At 39.5% G+C, this 23,788-nt stretch overlaps 1 protein-coding gene across 1 annotated transcript in view; it reads left to right on the forward strand.

Moving 5' to 3' along the window:
* Positions 1-1,192: 1,192 nt before the first annotated feature.
* Positions 1,193-23,788, forward strand: part of map2 (microtubule-associated protein 2) — a 101,157-nt gene continuing 78,561 nt past the window's right edge. Inside the window, exons 1-3 of the mRNA XM_046054505.1 lie at positions 1,193-1,290; positions 1,793-1,939; positions 2,206-2,292. The gene's annotated coding sequence lies outside the window, so the exon portion shown is untranslated. The remainder of the gene's footprint in view (positions 1,291-1,792; positions 1,940-2,205; positions 2,293-23,788) is intronic.

Genomic DNA, 23,788 nt, shown 5'->3' on the forward strand with positions numbered 1-23,788 from the left:
GCTACAATTCTAAAAATTGACAGATTACAGCAAGTGAAGAAACTTCAGCCAAGTGTACTTAACTAAAATGTCACAAGCTAAAACTGTAAGGACAAACTATTGTGAGGTCATATCAGTGATTTGGTTGATTAACATTTATGGAGGTCACTGCTTTTTAGGGCCATAGTCCCAGTGAAACAGCTCATGCTTTAATCCCATATGCATAACCCCCTTTTATGATATCCTTCAGAGCTACCAGGGGGCCTAATGGGCAGATGGTGGCCAAGGTCATCCTTCTCATCTACATGTATATGTGTCAGTTGCTTAATACCAGGGATGAGAGACTGGGTGCCCAGAATTAGAAACTCAGTCACATGAAATTAATTTACAGATCTGATTCCAGGTTGGTAGGAGTGAATAGGATTTTTTGGCTGTTAATCGAGTTTTCCCGTTTCCGTTGCTTAATATGTCTGCTGAGACAATTTTGTGTTTTAATTATTTCACAAAACTGCCTCCCTGGTGATATTAAATTTATTTCCTGGGTTCTTGGAAAATAGCACGTACAGTATCGCAAAACTGCAGGCGATCCGTTCTGAAACACATATGAATAGTTGGATTCCTCCCTTCTTATGTTGGATAGAAAAAGCTGTGAATCATCAAAGTAACTTCCACTTGGACCAGTTATTTCTTCACTAAGGTGCTGTCGCCTAGAGGCCTTCTCATCTTTCCATGAAAAGTGAAAGAATGCCAGCCAGCACTATTCCCTCTCCTGTAGGAGGTCCACCTTAATTCTGCCCAGCCACATCTGCTTGATCCTGATAGCTGGCAGGCATAATGAGCCTCTGGTGGCCACATGGGGGCCGTATAACTCCTTAGAAGCCAGCTTCAGTTTACATTTGAGCAGAATCACTCAAACAACCTTTATTTAACTGAATTAACTGGTGATAAATATGTTGGTAAATCTGCATTCCTTCAAATTTGCCCAATAAATGATTGAACTAGTACGGACACAACTATGAAGAGCAGTACTTTGTTATAGTGCATTTCTACATGGTTGTAACTACAGTAGTTGTACTCTGGAGGGTGCTCTGACATGTCCAAGAACATATTTAACCACACTTGATGTAGTATAATGTAATGCAACAATACTGAGGTTTTGATACTGGGATTTTTGAAATGCAAATGTGAACTTCCCCTTCTGTCCATGCACAACCTTCACTTCTACTAATCATCAAGAAAATCTAGTGGTGGCACTGAATTATGGGGGCTGTTCGATACAAAGCAATTCCAATGAAAACTGTTCACAGTGAGGTATGTGGATTATCTGAAGTTTTTCTGGAAAGACAGGCTGCTATTACTGTTGTTTCAAAGCTTTGAGCAGCAAACACTCCATACTATTAACCTCACAGAAAGGAATGACCTCCTGTAAAGAGGATCTTGCTAGGCTATGCTAGCTAATATTTGATGCTTAATGAAATGAAGTTTAATAACTTACCTCAAGCTAAATGTGATGGACCCGTTTATATAAGTTTAATGGTGAAAAAGGAATGAGTATGAGTCATGTGGTATCAATTAAACGTCGTGGTTTATTTTTAATGACCAGCAAGAAGCTAAACAGGACCTGCCAGCACATTTGCATCATTTAGCTGATTTTGTCGAAAGTTGCAGATCACAGATAATGTCAGCTTGCCCCGCTGCTGCCGTGGTGAGCAATATGCTATAGTAGTTTAAATTGCGTTGCAATTGCATTTAATTTTCTCAAAGTTTAAATTAATGTACAATTTATTTTGTTAATTCTGCCTCTATTGTCTAGAAAACGGGTGGAGCGCAACACCGTAATTACTAGAGCACAGTGACAATGTAACGGTGTGACTAGTATAGTCATTACGGTAAATGTGGGCTGCGGAGCCTGTGTGTCCGACAGACCGGGAGTTGCACTGAAAGACACTGCGCCTAACAGGTAAAAAAAATTCACTTCTTTATTTCTGTAACAGGTTGATAATACAAATGAATATCCATGAATGGCAATGGCATAGCACAAGCTTGTTAAATTAGCGGTGACAGGGAGGCTTTCGTCCTTCAGTGAATGAGCATTTCAGCAAGCATTGAAGCTGAAATAATAAGGTGCCCCCTCTCTGTGTGGATGGAGAAAGGACGCATTGTTCGTCTACGGGAGAATTGGGTCTAGGTTCTTATGGGTCTGTGTTGTCTCATCTCTGTTTTCAGCCAGATTCAGATATGCAGTTTTGCGGAATTAGTCTCATATGAAATCACGGCTGAGCAACAGATCTGGGAACCATATCTCTGAGATAGGTAAGACTTAATGATCACCTAGCTATTACTGGTCCAATTACGCACCTAAATGCTTGCTTTGTTGAGAGGATGAAATGGTGATGTCTGCATTGTGCTACATAAAGGCTCTACCTATTGCGGCCACTGCGGGAACTTGCCTTTCTGCGGTGGTATGCAAGGCTATAGGATGCCTATATAATAGGCCTACATAATAAAAAAGCTATAGCATGAGGTCACTGTGAAAAGATCTTTGAGGAGAATCCCCTATAGAAATGTAACAGTGGTTTATAATCTGAGCAGCGCTGCCTAATGAGAGAAGAGAGGAGTGCAAACCCTGGTGCTGAGTCATATTGGTTGCTTCTTCTAAGATTGATCACAAAAATGTAAGCCCAGTATGTGCATGCTTGTTATTATCATCATTGCTATGATATTGTATGTAAAAAAAAAAAAAAAAAAAAAAAAAAAATCACATATTTAGCTGCACTGCATTTATGTTGTTGAGCTGATTGAGAATTTGAAATCAGTTGTGAAAGCTGGTTACATTAAGACCTAATCTCTTCATTGAACCCCTGCCTTAACATAAAGCCAACACAGCAAATGCAGCTAAAGCAGTTACACCTCAGAGATCCTTACTGAATAGATATTAAATAGCAAGCTTACACATGATAAATGTCTTATACACACGCACGCAGGGCACGCAGGTGTAGGCATCGGTCCAATCTCATTTACTTACAAGGGGGCTGGCTATTGATTTCTGTCTGTCGTGTCCACTTTAACACAGTATGTGCAGGTACATTTAAATGCCTGATGCATTCAAGATGAGGCTCAGAACTCCTCCTCTCCGAAGGAGTGGGCTCATGCTCATGGAAGGCTGGGCTGGTCCATCTATCAGTTTCACCTGGGTCTGCTTTTTTGGCTGCTGTGACTGTTAAGCAGAGGAGCAGATTCAGCTCTATACTGGCGTGATTCTTTGGCCATTACGTGCTTCTAGGTCCAAATGTGAGGAAGGACAGATGTGAGGCTATGAGCAAATGTTTGGGAGATTCATGACACCTATAGATGGTTGTGTGTGTCTGCTGAAACGTGGAATTGTATCTTCTGCTTTGTCTTCATCATAGCCTTTTGTTTTTAACAGCCCTTTTTCATTTGAAAAAAAACTGTAGGTTATTATTTGAAACCTTTAAAGTGCATTAACATTGGCATTTTGGGTTTGCAACTCTAAGACTATTTGTATTGTGTTTACGTACAAAAAATGCCTCCTTTTAGACTGAAAAATGGATTTTGTGAAAGTCTGTGTAAGTGACAAGGTGGGCCGTTTACCGATTGTGCTTGTGGCCGTTTACCGATTGTGCTTGTGTTTTGGTAAGGGGTTAGAGGTGAAGTGCACCTCTGAGAATGCATGTGCTGGCCAGTCTTTACAATGATGTGCCTGTTCTCTACCAATGACTTTCAGTTACAGGTACTTTCATATAGAAACCCTTCCTCCTGTTTACAAGATGATTTAAAGAACTAATTAGATAGTAAGTGAATATTCATTATGTATTGGGTGCAGAGACATCCGCTGAAAGAGCATATAGAAAGGTGGTAATGCATGGTTGGTATATACCTGAGCTAATTTGCGGTCGATACAGTAGGAGGTCTGATTGAAAGTCAGTCAGATGTCAGAGCAAGGACTCAGAAGATGAAGCAGAGCACTGAGTGGTTTCCTTATGAGGGAGGGTCTTTTTCATGTTAATTCTTTGCTCCTCCTGTTTGTACTAGGACCAAATGAAAGTAAACTTTTACAATAGTGGTGTGGATGAATGCAGATATCCAGACAGTGGATGGTCTGGCTAATAAATGTAATGTTCACCTGTTTTCAGCTCCTAATAAGATCGTTTGAATAATGAGATTATACTGGGGATTTGTTGTCTGACCACATGTGTTGCTTGCCCTAATGGACTCTTGATTGTTGTACACTAATGTAGTGCCTTGCCATGTCACTACATCCCTACCCCAGCTATAACATAGGCTACAGTATGTGTAAAATGTAGGATTGAATGGGCAAATTTGAAAAAGTACGACCCTGTGAAAATCCCTTTAAGACCAGTAAAATACGACTTCTACATTTCTTGGATAGGCATTTACAGGAAACATTCCCTGAATTGATTATTTTCATTGTCTTCAGTGGAGGGAGCAGTCAGGGCGGAGGTGCCAGCATAGGTAGCACTGCAGCAGGCCAGCTCACACCCGTGTGGTGCCACGTACTGTAGGTCAGCTTTGCATAAGCCCTGTGTGTCAGTGAGACAACCTAATCCTGATTCCTACAAAGATACTTAGTCAGCCGGGCACACACTCACAGAAATGCACAGGCAGTCCTCGCATGTCACATTCAAAGATTGACGTGTGTGTGTGTGTGTGTGTGAGAGAGGCAGAGAATGTGGGAAAGGCTCTTTGTATGTAAGAAGTGAGACACTTGGTGGTAGCTTTGGCAGCGGCACCAACACACTCAACCGGCATGTCTGCCAGCTAGCTGCCAATCTCTCTCACTTTCTCTCTGCCTAAGTAAAGTACTGCAGGTTTTTGGAAAATTAACTCATTAGTCAACATGCTTATGAAGCAATGAGAAGATGCTTTATGCTGTCAGCTAGGGCAGCTATTGTTTTCATTATTGATTTATCTGCTGATTGTTGTTTTTCTTATAAATCCATTAATCGTTTGGTCTCCAAAATGTCTAAAAAGAGTGAAAAAAAACGCCAATCACAATTTCCTAAAGCCCAAAGTGACATCTTCAAATAGCTTGTCCTTTATAAACGTCCTAAACCCAAGGACATTAATTTTATATTACATAAGATTAAGATAAGCAGCAAATCCTCATTTAACAAACTGGAACTAGGTAATGTTTTCCATTTCTGATGGGAAAATTACTTCATGTAAATGATTTGATTATCAAAAAAATGTCAGTTTTGTAATATACTGTATTTATGTTTATATATTGTATATTTATAATATATTTAATTTACAAAAATGCCAGACTTTTAGTAGCAACATATAACCTACAATAATTTTAATCATTTAGATAGTTGCTATGAGTCCTTCTATGCTTGACAAACAACACAATCCTTCAAAACTTAAACACTATGGTATTTTATAGGATCTATAATCACTTATATTTAAGCAGAACAGTTTCAGACAAGCCATGCTCTGAGTCAAAACTAAACTATGGCAATCCTTGAGGGAAAACTCCCCCATCTCATTACAGTAATGTTTATTTTGAGATTGGTTAAGAGAGGTGGAAAGTAGCTGATGTTCTGTACAGAAATAACTCACCGAAGGCTACAGATGTGACTCTTTTATTCGTTTGTGGAGTTATGTTTATAAAGGAACATGTAAATGACAAAATATTTTTTATTATTTCTAGTATTGACATTACTGAATGTCATGTCAAAAACTGTCTCGCACGACAATGGAATTTTCCTGCAAAAGACAACCGTTAATAACAGTTTATTTATTGCTCAGAGTCAGCTAGTGACGGTAGTACTGACACCCTGGATTACCTCTCTTATCTCTGCGCTTGATGATGACCTCTCCTCTAAGGCTGTCGCCGCAAAGTAATTTTCCCTGCAGTGATTTATTATGGCACAACAGTGTGGTATGCGGCCTTATTGCATTTTTTGTTTTGTTTTTGCAATTACTTTTACATTACTTAGTAAGTAATTTGGTGCAATAACGCATATGAAGTGGATCTTTGGATCTACCCTCACTGTCCAGCGAGCCACTAACTGCAGCTTTACAGTCTGAGCAAGCTAGCTGCTGGGTGCTAGTCAAAATTACTCAGCGTTGCCAAACAAACTCATTCCTGCAGTTTGACCATGTCTTTTTCATACTTAGCTATATCGTTACCTTCAGGGCATGTCTATCAAATAAATTTACATACCGCAGCAACGCACGCACACTCAAACTCATACACCCGTGCAGACAACTAACAACTGCGCTGTAGTAAAGCTAAAGTTCCACAAAAAGCAACATGAAAAAACAGTTACAGGTATCCAGCCTCCTAAGCTTCTTTGTTATTTGTTATTTAGTTTGCTTCCAAGGAGGCTTATCGTTCACACAGTTTCTCTTGATTGTCTCTCAGTATTACATTACAAACATTATTCCAAATTCGCCCCCGTCTGCTAGCAACATTAATATTGCAATATGCTAATGCCAAGTTAGCTAACCTACAAAATAAACAGTAGAAAAACGTAAAACATGGCTAAACTTACATCTTCCAAGTTTGAAGTCGGGTCACAGACAGTCCATGGCGATCCGTCTTTCGCTTGTTGAATTTTTGAAGAACTGATTTTTTAATTTAACACGCAAAACAAGAAGGTATTCATAGCAGTTGTTGTGGCTGCTTGCCATCCTCTGCCGTTATCTTGTCAATAGTGCAGTATTTCAATATTGCAGTTATTGCGACAGCCTTACTCTCCTCTTTTCAAGGGTAGGGAGAGTAAAAAAAAACATGGTGGATTACAGGGTCCATAAACAACTAGCATGTCATTTATATTGCTTGGCATTGGCTGCAGTAGCTGGCTGCTTATATTCAGTTTCACAGTGGAGAGCAGAGGGCAACAATTTAATGTAACCACCCGAGATCAGGCCAGACTTAATAGTCACTATATAACTTTTGAGGGTGTTGCTAAGATTGTGTCTACAATGCCTGTGTGATAATAAACTGGTGTTGACACCTGTAGCAGGGTCAGTGACAGATGGGAAACCGTTCGTTGACACTGGAGTCAGTGCCTTGCTCAGGGGCACTACAGCAGGCGGTGACATTATGGTTTGAACCTCTGAGCAAATGTCTGATTGAGCAATGGTATTCTTACTCAACATAAAATAAATTTACCTATAGTACTCATAGCTTAGAGGAGTTTGTGACAGTGAGGTTGGTGCACTCTGTTGTATTTACAGATGTTGTTATTCTGCCTTTTTACCATCCAGACTGAGTTAGTTGTTCACAAGGTTCAAGACAGAAAAGTCATGCCCACTTTGCTCTTTAAAAAATTGCACTAAACTGAAGCACATTTTAAAGTACCCGTAATCCAGTATCTTCATTTAATAGACTACCTGTCAAATTTCATGTTTTACTCATGAGAGTTCAGACCGTATTGCTTGATTCTGCAACAGCTTATTACGACCCATAGTTATTTTGTTGTTTATTTTGTTGTTTTTTGTTGGGCCACGATGATGGAAGAAGTCAGGTGATATATTATAAAGAGCAGCAAAATGGAGGGTGGTATGGTGGATGTTTGGATGCGTCAAGTGAACTCAGGACTCTTGACTGGGGAGATGGAGGTTTGAGTCCCTTATGAAACATAGTTAAATTATCATATTTAAAGTTTTAAGTTAATAACATTATGTACTTTGTAGTACGTTCCGATGGACATATATGGTGTTTTGGAAAACATGTCATTTGGGACAATTGAAAATCAAGCTATTTTGTTGTTTAGGTATAAGGATGTGATGCAGAGTCAGATATTAGTACCTTTACAATCATCTCATGTCAGTCAAATAAGAAGTCATAATCCTAGATCAGCATGAAAAAGCTGATGTACTGCGTGACGCTGACCTCAGTTGTTGTGCTCTTGAAAGTCCTGTCAGGTAATGTGCCATCACATTGACTATTGACTAAGCTAAGTCATTTCCATTTTCTGGCTGTGGGATGGCTGACCTCACCTGACCTGCAGCTGAAGGACATCCACTTTGTCCACTGACAGATTACTACCTGTTACACAGTACAGTGGTACTTCTTCAATTTTGATATTTTGTTTGTCCCCAGGGACAAGGGTCAAGCTAGCTGACCTTTAGTTTGTGGGAGGGTGCGATCAGTCAAGTCAAACCCACAAGAGTCCATCCTAACAGCCGGACTCCATCGGTGTTTCTGACAGCTTTGAGTTCAGGACAGACCATTGCTGTTTGTAGCACACTGAAGCCTTCATAAGAGAATTCCTTTAGTGATGCTGGTGAAAACGAAGGTGTAGAAACTATAAGCTTTACACAGAGCAACTCTCACAGAGATTGAAAATGCAGTTACACTCTCAATGAAAATTACTTTTTAGTAAGTTGTTTCTCCCACCCTGATTGATATGAATGGGGTGAACACAGAAGCACCCGTTTTATTAGACTGCTTTAGTTTTACACTGGCAACTAAGTTTATTATTCAGGCATGCAAGTGTTTCATGCTTTTGACAATAGCCTGTACTATGTACAAGTTGACTCTCTGGCTTAAGATGTGGCATGAAGTGAGAAGGGAGGAATCCTCTGTATTTACACATATAGAAAACGCAGTCCAATCCTTTCTATTTTTCATGCCATATTCTATGCAGCAAAACCTGTTTAGGGCATATGATTTGCCTGGGAACCTGAACATATTGCTTCTAAAGTTAAAACTAGACTGAAAATGATTTCATTGCAGTTACTTCATTTTTTTAAAAAAGCATTGAAAAAGTGCTCGTCAACAGCTAGGTAGCAAGCTAACAGAGATCACAACAGGCCAGCTGCCAGTGCTTCAGGGGTTGGCGGACTCTTCTCTTGTTTGTGATGTGTATGTGTTCCTACTGCATAGCATGTATATAAAAGCAGCAAGTAAATAAACAGAAGATGCGACTAGATTTTTGAATGGGGGATTTATTTTTGGCACCAGTCTGAAGTCAGAAGTCTATAGGATGTAACTATTTCTATAGAGCCATATTCTCTTCATCTGACAGCACAGCAGAGAGCTCATAGAAAAACATGTGTGGGCTGAACCAAGAAAAACATAAGGATGAGTCACAGCTCACCTAACTATTTTGTATTTCCTCTCCTCTCCTCTCCTCTCCCCTCCTCCTCTCTCCTCCTGAGATGATCCAAAGGCAGCAAACTTCCTACCAGTGTCCATCAAACTCCCGCCACCCACCACTTCCTTGTCCACAAGGGTTTGGAAATGAAAAAAAAATATTAATCATATATCACAGAAGTCACCTCTGTGTTTTCTCTTTTCATCTCCCCATCAGGAATTCCTAATGCACTGACGACAGGCCTCACAATCTGATAGCTACAGTGGCCCTCTGAGAGATCCTGTCAATCAATGTGCAATAATCTATGACAAAGGTAAATAGAAAAGGGGTTCCAAAGTTTCTTGATGGGCTTTCAGGCGGTCCTCAGCAGAATTAAATGGAAATGTATTAAGCCTTGGCTCAAATGTGTTTTTTATAGGCTGTACTTTATTGTCTTATATTTCATTTGATACATGTGGTGTGTCAGAATCTGCCCTTACAGTGTCATAATTTCATAAAACATTGCGTATGTATGTATATAGTTAAGAGGAAACAGTCTAACAAACTGAACATGTGGATACTGAACACCATCTTACACCCCATTTAAACCTGGTATTAAAACGCGATCTGTATCCGAAAAAGCTATCCAGATAATAAGCAATCCAGTCTTGCCTTGTGTTTACACCGGGTAATTTTAATGTGTTCTAGTAATCCTCACCAAGATTGGACATCTGTCCTGCAGAGCAAAACCTGCGTGTGAGTAATTTGAGGTGGTGGCCAATCCGTCTATGACTCCCTTAACAAATCACTTAGTTTTGTGAGTTGCTAAAATTCCTAAATGTGTTCCTTCTTGTGAATTTGGCAAATGTAATACATAAGTTATTCCTTTCTTTGTATAAAAATTATTGTGTCTGTTTTTGTCAGTGTGTTGCAGTACTGCCGTGTAAGCTACTCTGTAACTAGATAAATGCCTTGTTAACAGCAGATCAGCTGCAGCACACACATTCATTTCTTACTGTGTGTATTCAACTTTTGAATACCGCATCTTTTGGCGCAGAATAGACACATGATCAATCATTAGATGTCCGTCTCTTTCAGCCTTCTCAGTTGCTATATCTTATGTTAGCTAAAAACAAATATCTGTAGGCTACAGTGTTATGTCGTGCATGGATGCCAGCATGTTGTAAGGTACAGATTATTTATACCTACCTAAGATCTGAACACAATGCGAGCCAGACTACCTCCAGATGTGGTCAAAAACAGCGTTATTGCTTATCTGCATAACTTATCCAGATAGAGATCACATTTTAATACCAGGTGTAAACAGGGTGATAAGGTTATAGAAATCGCATATATTAGATTCTGTCAGGGTAATTGCATCTTCACTTTATTGAAATGCTTTGCTCTTTCTTCCATCCTTCTCCCCTTAATGGTTTGTCTTGATGGAGCACAGAGGTTGATGGTGACGCCCCCTAAGGACTGCCACACAGACTAGACACAGGAGCTGCTGAATGATAGCGCTGCAGAGGAATAAAATCTTTATCTTTCTCAACTAAATGAGAAAACATGCAGAGAGCACTCAAGTGAACAGCACAAGAAGGCCACCTGCATTAATGCACGTCTTGGATAATGGCATTGTATTCAGAAAAACCGCATCAATTTCAGGTATAAATGTGCCTAAGATAAGTTAAAAGTCCATTTAGTCACACCAGGGATTGACAGAAATGCATTTAGTCACATTAACAACAACAGGAGGTTAATGAAATGTCACTACGTTTCAGATTTCACAAAAAATGTCAAGCTTCTTGCAAGCAAGATGAGGATTGTATTGTCCATTACAGTGGTAAATGTTAGCTGAGAAAGTGATGTATGTAGTTGCAGTTAATAAAGAAAAGTAAACTAAATATATTTTTTGTACTACAGATAATTTAATGTAAATTAAATCAAGGTTTATCAATGTAGTTATTTTTTTTTTTTTAAACAGAGTGAGGGTATAAAACGTATAAAATGAACTAAATGCTGAGTCACCATTTGGCCACAGCTGATGCCTGATTTTAAGTTTTTCACCGCCTGGCATGCTGGCTTTCCCGCTTTCCCACCATATTGCTGGAAGTGTCACCAGACGCTTTCTGAAGTGTGTGATCCGCGGCTCTGAACTTGTTGGAGATCTGTGGGAATTCAGAGCGTAAACGCTTACAAGTTCGACACGAGACAGGAACATGAATTATTCCCTCATTGTTTTTAAGTGTGGCGTTTCATCTTTTCAGCGGTCGCCTGTGGGGAAGCAAGTCGTCCCTCTTTCAGTTATGTAATAAACCCTCATGACGACGCGCATTCAGACCCACACATTAACTCATTCACACGTATGTACATTTACAAATACACAAACATCCCTTGGTAGTCATTTAGAATAGATGACTAGATTATGCATCTCTCTTTAATCTGGAGTGTGTGTGTGTGTGTGTGTGTGTGTGTGTGTGTGTTATACTGGACTTTTCTCTTCTTCACAGACCAATAACTGTCACTTAGAGCAGGATACTTCATGCTAGCCCAAATACCACAGAGCTTTATTCTACAGAGATATCCACTGTCACAACTGTTTTCAGAGATTATCACAGATCCATTATTGTGTGTGTGTGTGCTTCCTTATCTAAAGCAACACGTGGATTGACTCTTCAGGGGGAGGGGAAGTAGCTCCCTTCTTTTAGGCTTTAATCTTTGTCCATCTGCTCTGGCCAAACCCTATTTTGATCACACCCTGCCTCATACAAATACCTGTTCAGTCAAACCACCAAAGCTAGATGAAGGTTATACAACCCAACCACAGATAACTCATAAGCGTGTTAAATGAAGGAGTGCTTGGCAGAGGAGGAACCGTTATTTTCCTACATGTTCTACTCATGGGGGTGGGGGCTGGACCCAATCCCATCTGTCATCGGGCAAAAGGCGGCGTACACCCTGGACAGGTCGCCAGTCCATCCCAAGGCCAACACATTTACAGCTACTCACACTCAACACCTAAAGGGAATTTAGAGTTACCAATTAACCTAGCCTGCATCTCTTTGAACGGTTGGAGGAAGCCAGTGCACCCGGAGAGAACCCACTCAGACACAGGGAGAACATGCAAACTCTACACAGAAAGGCCTGGGACAACAAAGGTTTCGAATCCAAGACCTACCTTGCTGTGAGGCAACAGTGCTAACCACTGCACCACCATGTTCTAAGGTCACCTTTTTTGTGACTCAAGAAAACAACACCTCAGAAAGATCACAATAGGAAATACTCTCCTGTATATTGTCCTTGACCAAAATGGCAATAAAAGGAGAAAAGTATTCAAGAATTTGTTTTTTTTATTGACACAGAAGTGGAGGCGCAGCTCTTACCAATAATTGGATATTACTCAATCCCCTTGGAAAGGAAGGTTTGGGGTCCCCTGCTGGAGCTGCTGCCCTCACCACCCAACCCCAGATAAGCAGTTGAAGATGGATTAATCTTCCTCTGACTATAACTTAAATATGCATGGAGCAAGCCCATTCCCTTTTTTGACCTTTTACAAAAGGTAAAAGGACTTAATCACGACATTTTAGGATAAAATATGTATAACCCATCATAATAACACACGCTGAAAACCACATGGGGCCAAAAATAAGGAGGTACAAAAGAACATGCACACACAGCAGCACAAACAATACAATGGATATTAGATTACCTGGATTAAGAACTAGTTTATATATGATTAAGTGTGAGTGGGATCCTCCCTACTGGAGGAAATTACAGGATTACACCAGGGGAACAGAGGATGGGATTACTGTACTGGCACACACACACACAAATTAAATTTGCAAAGTCAAATTGTTCAGACTAAATAGCTTGGACGTGCACACACATACCTTTTTTTTAGTGAAGGTGTCATGCAGTAAAGTGCGAGTGACAAGCAAAACAAATGTGATAGCGATGAATGCTTAACTTAAGTCCATCCTTGTTTTCTGGTTCAAGTGTTGGCAAATTCCTTTACTCTTTCTTTACACTGTGCTAAAGTGCTAGTGTGAAACTTCATGATCTCTTTGCTTTTAATGTAAAAGGCCATTCTGAACCATTGTATACAACTGTGACATCAGCTGCCATGCCCATACTCAGCTGGCCCTTAAAGAGCCCATATACAACTCTAACTGTCCTTATCAAACCCCACTAGCCTAGATTCAGTCTGACGATGCGTTCAATTAGTACTAGTAGTCAGACCAACACCATTAGGCTTAAAATTGATACTAAAATTGTGCATCTTTGTTGCTTTCTCCCAGTGGAAGCCAGTAGGTCAAACCAACCGCCGTCCTGATAAACCTTTCACCTTTTCTACAGTCTCCAATCCAATAATGCAATCCTTCTCTTTGATGTGCTCATTTCAGTGTTCTGCTGTGTTGCAACTACATGGGTGCCTTTTTTCATGTTGCTAGACTAGATCAGCGTTCTCCTTCACTCTCTCATTGTTTTCCCTCTCTGTGTATATTTCATACATGCCAAGTGTGTGTTTGCTCAGCCGTTGCGCCTAGCGCCCCTTTTGCTGCCATGGCAACCTGGTGCTAGTAATCCAAGTGTGATGTGGAGATAACATTAATACTTCTTGCTCGCTATTGCATTTATGTAACATGTACACAGACAGAATGGAAGTAGAAAACCCACAATGACTGACAAGCAGACATTCATTCATTGACAGTAGAGACCAGCAGAGTTAAGTAGTTTCCTTGGGTCTGCTGGAAAACAAGATGGAGTATGAAGTATGGTGCCAAATTAAGTAAACAGCAGTAATTATCTGAGCTCTGCAAGGCATTCCCACTCTGGCTCATTTAATAGGGTAGAGTTGGGGGAGGGGGGCGTTATACTTTGTGTCCAATTTATCTGTGATTTGGAAGGCGGCCATATAATTTCTGACCATTTCTATTTATCCAGTCCACATCTGGCCGTCCTCTCAGTGTCCAAGCAGCTAGGAAAAAAACACAAGTAAGAACTCTTATTTGACTCCTTAATATAACTGAATGTTATGGATTGTCTATTTGATTGATGGAAACAACTGCACAGTGAGACAGATGTCTAAACACAACAGGTGCGATCCTCATAAAAGGGCCCGTTATCATTTAGAGCAATACATGAAAATGCTTTTATTTTTGTATGTATTGTAAGAAATATATATATATTATCATTATTGGATTGTGTGCTTTTAAAAGAGAAAAAAATCTAATAGGAAAAGGCCAAAATTGCAAATTGCAAAAGTGTGCACATGGCTGACAGGCAGACAAAGCATCACATTACAAACATAACTGACCCATACATAACTGAGTCTCTGAGTGTCTTATAAGTTGCTGTGCTACCTGCTCCTGCTTTCCTTTCATTTGTGCATTTCTCCCTTAACCTCAACCCCATCCCACCGAGTCCCTCTTCTTTGTTTTCTTTGCTGTGATAAATGTGGCGAGATCGAGGTAGAATTACAGCCAAGGTCTTGTATTCATCTGATGTGGGTTATATTTGTGCTAATTGGGTTATATATCATGGTGCAGGGGTCAAGGTGCTGCACCATTGTTGAAGTTATGCTTCAGGTCACTGCTTATTGATTATTTGAAATTCCACAGAATTTGTTTAGCTGTAGACTCTAGTACCAAAGTCTTTCCATATTACTTCACCTCATTCGGAAGATGTGTTCACTCACAGTGAATTTTAGAGGTGGTGAGATTGTGCATTACGTTGAAGTACAACTGAAATTAAATCCAGAGTCACTGGTAACAACACCCTGTCTCCCCATGACTTGTAGCTACAGTGCAGGATTATTCACTTTGGATTGCAAAAACGGTCCAGCGGTCAAATTCATGCAAATAGTGTGACATGGAAATTTGAATCAGAGTTTGATAATCTATGTTTAACAGTTCACCACATTAACTAATAAATTTTCAGTCCTTTGAGTCTTTGTTCCACTTTATCCCCACACAGTTGTTCCAGTGGCTTTAAAGTAGCTGGCGTGTTTGCTAATGTATCCCAGGAGTCCCCTCTCCCCACACCCATTTTTCATCAACAGCCATTTTTGAAAATAAATAAATAATCCGTCCTCATGATATGAACCTGAATCAGCTAATGCTGTTATCAGTTGCCATGGAGACTGACTGAGTTAGGTTGTTGCTGTGGAAACGGACTGGCTGCTCATCACAACCCCGCACTCCCTGCAGCCAACCAGCACCTCGCGCACACACCCTTGTAATTGTGTTTTATTGCCTTTTTTCCCCAGCTTTACTCATATCACAATGAAACTTTACAAGCTGAAAGTATACAAAAATAGACGTTTTTTTTAAATATTTTTTTAAATACGCGCTGATTTGCATATGACTCAAATCTATTTTCCAGGACATTGGTAAGAGTCAAATGAATTATTTTGGTTTTATTGTGATAGTATACGGCCAAGCTCAGGTACACATTGGTGCATGTGTCACCGTGGGAATCAAACGCGTGTCTCTCACACCAAAGGCATATGTCTTATCCACTGTCCCATCTCCACTCAATATGGATTTCTTCAAAATATACCACTCATGTGTGTGACAAACCCTTTTTTTCACATATTTACAGATAAAATGCCTCATAAAATGAGAACGATAAAGAACCTCTGTCAATGTCTTGCTATAAGACCTAAGAAACAGTGTCTAAAATGATGACGATCTAACTGCCTTGAAGGGCGAGGGGAAAAAAACATGATTTCAAACAAGATATGATTCAAAATGGAGAGTTTAAAAAAGGCCGGTCGAACTTTTACTTGTGAAGTGCTCACAAAGACTAAATTTACGCAATCTGCAGTTGACGGACTTGGTATAATCTAGACAAAAAAAAGTTTAGCTATAGTATTCAAGATCGTTTTGTACATTTCATGAAAGTATGGTAGTTGCAAAATAACTTGAAATATTAAAATTGACATATTGAAGCACAGTCATCATTTTGGACCGTGGTGTCTCACCTTAAACATTACAGACAGACAGAGACCGTGTATTCATATACATGTGCAACGAGGTCCTTTGGCAATATTGTTCATGTATCAGTGAGGCCTAAATTGAATTGAGAGTAGAAAGATGATTCATTGGTCAAAAAACATAATATATTGTTCTTTTTATCACACGTCACAAAGCACAACAGCAGTAGCACGGAAGTTGTGTACTTAGCCATAGTTTGGTCAAATGAAGAGTCCAACATACGGAACATAGGATATAAGTGAGTTGTTATCCAGAGGTTAACATTGAGAACACAAAAAAAAACCTGACCCACACACTTGAGCAGGGCTTCCTGCCCACAGTTGTTTATTAATTCAACAGTAGTGATGTTTTGTGTCGCGGCTCACTGTTTCACTGCTCCCCTGATAGTTGTCTCTGTGATAGTGATACACACAAAAGCACACACATGCACGCACACACACTCACACGGCACACAGACAGAGAGGTATTAAATGTAGGATGCACTAAACACACTATTGGACTACATTCAAGTGTGCTAGCACACTTTTCTCAATAACGTGTTTGTGCTCAAATGAGCTCTACTGTAATAAGTTATATTAAGGCTGTGAACACACAACATGACCGTAGCGGTAGGAAGTATTTTGCAAGGTCCTGCACACCTCACTTTCTGTTTGTATTTTATTTGCCTAGCATTGGTTAACATACTAATTGTAGCCATGTTGACACGCTACAATGCACATTCTGTCTTACCCTGTTTCTAATTGCTCCACAGCTAGACTGGATGTCTCTTGCCAAAAAAAAGAATTACGAGCACCGACCTAAGGATTGTTCTTGCCAGTTCTTACAGCGGCAGTGAAAGCTGCAGCTACACTTGACCAACAGAGAGCAATCACAACCATAAGCTGTCCATATGTGCCTGCTAGTGAGTGTTTGTACAGTACAGTATGTGTGCATGCACTGTAGGTATGTGTGCATGTGTGTGTTTGTGCGAGACCACAGGCTAGGGAGTGTTCATTAGCTTGCCGGTAATGTAATTGAGTGGTGCTGTTTATATTGTTACCCACGCAAACTCATAAAGAAGCTGTGAAAATGCTTGCTCTGTTGTAAAGAGCACCGCCATCTGAAGCTGTACGACGTCTGACGCCGAGAGGGCGAGCGTTTTATTTGATGATACATATGGTGGCTTCTTTTTCACTGCGACTGTGGCGAAATAGTGCTGAAACAGAAAGAGAAAAGGCCAGGGAAAGACAAAATGAGGGAGAGATAACAGGGGTGATAACAGAGGCAAAGTGAGGAAAAAGAGAACATTAGATTTCAGCAAGGTCATTTATTCTTTAATGTGTGTGAAGTTTTTCTTATTACTTTTTCTTATTACTCTTTAACTCCTCTTTTTTTAAAACACAGCAAAGCATTGAAGTGGAAATCCACTTCCATAATTTTGAGGAAAAAAGGTTGTTCCCCCAGTTGATTTATTTTTCTCTTGTTTTCATTTGCAAATGGAAATTAGGGGTTATTTTGGTCGGCTGTGGAGGAAACACTTGTCAGGGAGAACCACATTGCTTGAGCAGGATGTTTTATCCCTCCAAAACATTCACGCATAATGCATTATGGACAGAGTAGTAAATGTCATAACATGATCAATACACTGTTTTGCAACTATGCAGCAAAAACACGAGAAAGACAAGTGCTCTTTTTAATGCTTTTTGTTATAGAGCTACTTTAAACTGCTGCTTCCGGGGTTGTGGCTTGATAATAAAAAGCTATAGTAGTCCATGTCACCAAAACATTTAGGAATGACAGTCATTAAATAAGAATAGAAGACAAAATGAAAAGGCAGCGGCAGAACCTTTAGAATTGTTATTGCACTGCCAAAATGTTTTTCAGACTTCAGACTAACCTACCTTTATGTGTTTAGGATAAGTGATTAGATAATTGAACCTGTTTCTTACTTAGTGGCATGACAAACAAGTACCTTCTCATGTCCTAAGCATGAACAGCAGTAGAGATGACTCTGCTGCATTTCCTATTTGGTCCTACTCTTAGAGGAGGGGTGAGAATCACGGATGGTAATCTGATAACAGTTACCTTTTTTCACTATTCCTGTATCTCATCTTTCTCTCTATATATTAGATCTACAAGCTGATTACTCTTAACAGAATCATTTGCCTAAACTGTTCAAGTAAATCTCTCAAACAACAAGTTAACGTACTTCTAGTGGTGTGTGAGCATTTACATGCTACCACAAATGCTGCTTCAGTCCCCTTTTCATCCATACATGTTGACAAATGAGCCTCCCAGCAGCAATGTAGTGACACGTCAGAATGGAATTTAGGTGGTGATGTTACTTAGTAGTCAGCAGTGAACGTCCTGTAACTGATGAACCCCCGGATCCCTGCTCACACAATAACCTCTTCACAGCCAGACACTTTACAAGTAACAGGTAACAAGGAACAGCACAGGCTGCATGTGTGATGGCAACTAATATTAGGCAAAATAGTTTGTTTTTTTCATATGGGGAGATATTTTGATTTGTGAGTGAATTAGCAAATAAGCAATAAATAACAGCATGTATGAAATTTTGAAGGTCAAAAGTGATACCCATATTTTTGGGCAATTAAATGAAGTTTATTTTAAAACCAACTCTGTAATGTAAAAGATATGTGTTATATTTTATAGGAGTAATTAGCGCCACAGTAAATTTGAACTCAAACTACATCATGTCTATTGTGTCAGGTGTTTCTGACAGTTCCAGGTTTAGCTGTGTTTTCCAAGCTATTTAATTAGAATGAACAGCAACTGCACACTAATTAAGACTCGATATTATTGACTCAAATTAACAAATGCTCCTCATGTTTTAAACAGCATCACAGCAGTGGTTATTTTTGAGGTGGGCCCTTTGTTTGCTCCAGATTGAGCAGTTCAAGGCAGGATCTTCCAAACCCCACCCAGCGGAAGAGCGACTGATGTGGGTTTAGAACTGACCACAGAGGCTTGGGAGGACCCAACTGGCTGGCTGCTTGTGCCTCACTTTTTCCAACATAGAAACAGACATGCACCCATACTGTAGAAGAGAGGCAGCACAAACAGTGAGGTAAAAATGTGACTACAATTATGCGAATATTAATGCTTGAAAATTTACAAACAAATCAAATGGTTTAAAAACAGACATTTGGACTTCTGAGTATTTTAACCATTACGGTGTTGCTTCCTTAAACACAAAGGAGCAACACCCGACTGAGGAGAGATTGCCCAGTTAAGGAAAAGTTGAAAGAAAACTTAACGAGTAGATGCAGCAATATTTAGAATTTGATTCAATACCCGTCAACTTTTCTATGTTATTAGTCACATTAAAGTTGAAGAGTGAATTTTCTATTAGTTTCCCAGTCTAATAATGCCTCATAGCAGACGAGGTGTACACTCAGCGATTATTATGGATGACATGAAGCTTCTCTGTCTTTTGAACACTGCCTCTTTTCTCTCCCTTTTATTTATGTCCTGATCTAAAATTGATACTGAAAAGAAGATGTTTCAGAACTGTGGAATTTCCTGGCTTCTTGAAAAATGGTAGGACAGAGGAAAAACACCGGAGCTTGCCTGACACCTCATTTACCTCACTTGTATAGCAAACCTGTTTGTCTGTAGTCACGAGTGCGAATGACACTGGCAGCTGTACATCATTCTAAATAAACTAGAGTAAAGTAAACCAGTCAAAAGGTTCATAAAGAGTTCAGCTAGTAGTGATTTATTATGGTAAATATTGTTGAACAGAAATTACATCAATTAATCTCATGGTTATTTATGTCTGGTGTATTATTTTGTCTATAAATTATCTGAAGCAAGCTGAAAATGGTGGTCCAAGGTGAGCTCTTGATATGTCTTGTTTTATCCAAACATCAATCCAAGGTCCGAAGATATTCAAGTACAGAACAGACAGAAGCAGTTTTCACGTTTGAGGAATTGCAACCAGAGAGTTTTTTGCATTTTTGCTTAAAAAATAATCAGTGAGACATGAGTAATATTTTTGATTATTGTAGAAGTGCTATTATAGCTGAAACAGTTGGTCCACTCCTTTTGATGCTCAAGTCCCAAGCACATGAAATGAGACTAATCACAGGATGAAGCAGTGGTTCTACAGGTTTATACTGAACACCTTGACATCTCTATCCCAATCATGACAAAAATGTGATTGTCTCATGTTCATTGTCCAGGGAGTGGAAAGAAAGTTAGACTAAGACAATACTTTACTGTAGAGAGAGATGAATGGACTCTGACGCAAATACAAGTAGACCTGTGGGAGTCCTGTACAGAACAGCCCGTCCTAGATAATTAAGTGACCGGAGTTCGGTTCCCGAGTGCAAAATAAAGCCAACATCTATTGAAACTAGCATTAGCATTAGCATCACTTATGGTGGTAGCGTTTTGTAGTGTTTCATGTAGCCTTAGCTAGCTAGCATTAGCGTTAGCTTTACCTTTAGCGCTAGCTAACTATTTTACTGTTAAAGGCATTGAAAGCTCCCCAAAGCCCCTTACCATCACAGGGGTGTGTGCCTAAACCCTGGTTCTAAGCATGTCGACCGGTTAATCCTACAGTTGCGCACATCGGCCAGTTCAAACAGACATCTCTAGAACACTTAGAAGTAGGGATGGGGATCGTTAATTTTTATTGATATTGATACCGTTATTGAGACTGCTTAACGATCTGATTCTTTATCGATACCACTATCGATACTTTACTATTATTTAGTGATGGTTATTTGGTAAGAGCAGACCCAACGGGCATGAGGTAGGCCTGCACGGTATGAGGAAAATATTCAATGTGCGATAACGTTATATATTGAGATGACATATCACTTGCCTGTACGCAGGACAAGCGGTTGACGATGGATGGATGGATGTCACTTGCGATAAATAAACATATTGAAGTGTACATATAAACTGCCTGGTAGTTTTTAATTTAATATTTTAAATACAGCTAAATGTTGTTTCTAGACAACAGCAAAATAACTCAATAACTTTATCTGACGTCACAAGTAGTGAATGACGTTTAGAAAGAATAACATCCAGCAGTATTGATAAGCTCGAACCTTATTGATGTTCGGGTTTTGAGAAATTTGGAACCGGGTCCTTGTGGAACCGGGTCTCGATCCCCATCCCTACTTAGAAGAAGAAGAAGATGTACTTTATAAAGTTTATTGCAAACATCTGCGAACATGACTGCCACATACTGATAAAAGCAAATAATTTAAATTAGGAAGTAAAATATAGAAAATATGTTATAAATGATAGGCAGTCTTATGAAAGTGTCTTGTAGTAGTGTGAGGGAATTATTTTTTAATTTCTACATAACAGTATTTTGCCAGCAGAATATTCAGTATAATTTGTGGTCATCTTCTCAGTCTCCACCATAGCTTAACCATGTCATGTGACATTACTTAGACAACAACAGAAAACTGAACATTTAATATCCAAGAATTCAGCTACACTACACTGCAAGGGGACCCTGAACTATAAATGAAAACAAGAGCTTATTTGATTCCAGCATTTTTCTGTTTGTTAACTGTGTACTGTGTGTACAGTTTCTTCAATTATATGATTATTAGAACTCTTAAAAAACGGTGCTTGTAAAAAGCATTTGCCAGTTGAAGGAACGGTACAAATGCTTGCGTGTGTACTTGATCAGGATAGTACCACCTCTGCCTCAACTGTTATTTGTTCTCTTCTTTCAATGTCCCTATTTCTCTTTTCTGGTCCCTTCCCCACCCAAATAACTCGCCTGCTGTCTTTTTCCTGCTGCCTCCTGGTGTGTATATATCCTGTTGGCATAAGGAGCTTTAGTTGCTTTTCTAGGCGGGTAGAGACTATTCTATTTATGCTGGTTTTCTGTTTCTCTTTTACCAAAACACAGGTTGTCACATAACTACTCTGTGAGAGTCCCCTTGTAGAGACCAGGATGACTGAGGAAAAGGGAAACTATGCTTATTTGGTAAAATGGTGTGAGGAATATAAATGTTTTATCCATTTAAGGAACAAAAAATCTGCTGCTAAGTGCCCTTGGGAATGAATCCATTTATTTTTCCTCTGTATGTTGATGTCCTCCGATGATAGTGGATAATTTGATTTCTGAATCTCGTTTCAGGGATTTTGCAGACCCAAACATAAACTGGATCAAGTTTTCATAGGTCTGTCTTCTTTCATTAATTTTTGATGAAAATGCTTAAATCTAATCTCATCACATCAGAGTTTAATTCCACGAGTTTCCTTTAGATGAATAAACCTGTCCCAAGAAGAAGCTCATTTTATGAGTCACAATAGCCTGCTGTTTCTTCCAGATTGAAAAATATCAAGTCACTAGCGACATAATATCAAACCTGACGTTTGGCAGTTACTGACAAGACAGCTTCTGATTTTTTTTGTCATAGATTGGGTGTGACTCTCTGGGCTTTGGCACAATGTTGAATTATAATTACTTCACTTCTGGGAGGTCTGTGAAAGGGCGGAATTAATGGAAAAGGCGAATCATGCTTACAAAAATAAAAATGCTTATGAGACTCGAAGAGCCCCCTTGCAGCCACTGGACTTTTCTAACCTCAGCATTGAAATGAGATTATCAGCACAACCACAGGTACAGTGTATGGGAGAACCATCTTTTCTGATAAAAGAAAAGAAATTTAACTTCTTTTCATAACAAAAAGTTGGTATGTTTTATGCTTGTAATGATTCATTTAATTCAGTTTAGCTTGATAAATCTTGAATGTCCCTGTAGCAGCAGAGAAACCACATCGAAGAAACATAATGTACATGTGCAGCAACAAATACATTACAAACACAGTAATAGCAAACATCATGTTTAAAACATGCAAGTAGTAGAATGTACAAACAATGTGCAACAATTAAAAGTGGACTTCACGGTTAATGGCAACAACTGACTTATGGATGAAGGAGCTTTAAGCTTTGGGATGATTTCCATTCCATCCAAAATGTATCAGTGTCGGCGGGCTTTGATCACATACAGGTGCTGGTCATATAATTAGAACATCATCAAAAAGTTGATTTATTTCAGTAATTCCATTCAAAAAGTGAAACTTGGATATTATATTCATTCATTACACACAGACTGATATATTTCAAGTGTTTATTTCATTTAATTATGATGATTAAAACTGACAACTAATGAAAGTCCCAAATTCAGTATCCCCGAAAATTAGAATATTACTTAAGACCAATACAAAAAAAGGATTTTTTGAAATGATGGCCAACTGAAAAGTATGAACTTGAAAAGTATGAGCATGTACAGCACTCAATACTTAGTTGGGGCTCCTTTTGCCTGAATTACTGCAGCAATGCGGCGTGGCATGGAGTCGATCAGTCTGTGGCACTGCTCAGGTGTTATGAGAGCCCAGGTTGCTCTGATAGTGGCCTTCAGCTCTTCTGCATTGTTGGGTCTGGCGTAACGCATCTTCCTCTTCACAATACCCCATAGATTTTCTATAGGGTTAAGGTCAGGCGAGTTTGCTGGCCAATTAAGAACAGGGATACCATGGTCCTTAAACCAGGTACTGGTAGCTTTGGCACTGTGTGCAGGTGCCAAGTCCTGTTGGAAAATGAAATCTGCATCTCCATAAAGTTGGTCAGCATCAGGAAGCATGAAGTGCTCTAAAACTTCCTGGTAGACGGCTGCGTTGACCTTGGACCTCAGAAAACACAGTGGACCAACACCAGCAGATGACATGGCACCCCAAACCATCACTGACTATGGAAACT

Source organism: Micropterus dolomieu, linkage group LG07, assembly GCF_021292245.1.
Source record: "Micropterus dolomieu isolate WLL.071019.BEF.003 ecotype Adirondacks linkage group LG07, ASM2129224v1, whole genome shotgun sequence".
Taxonomy (NCBI): Eukaryota; Metazoa; Chordata; class Actinopteri; order Centrarchiformes; family Centrarchidae; genus Micropterus; species Micropterus dolomieu.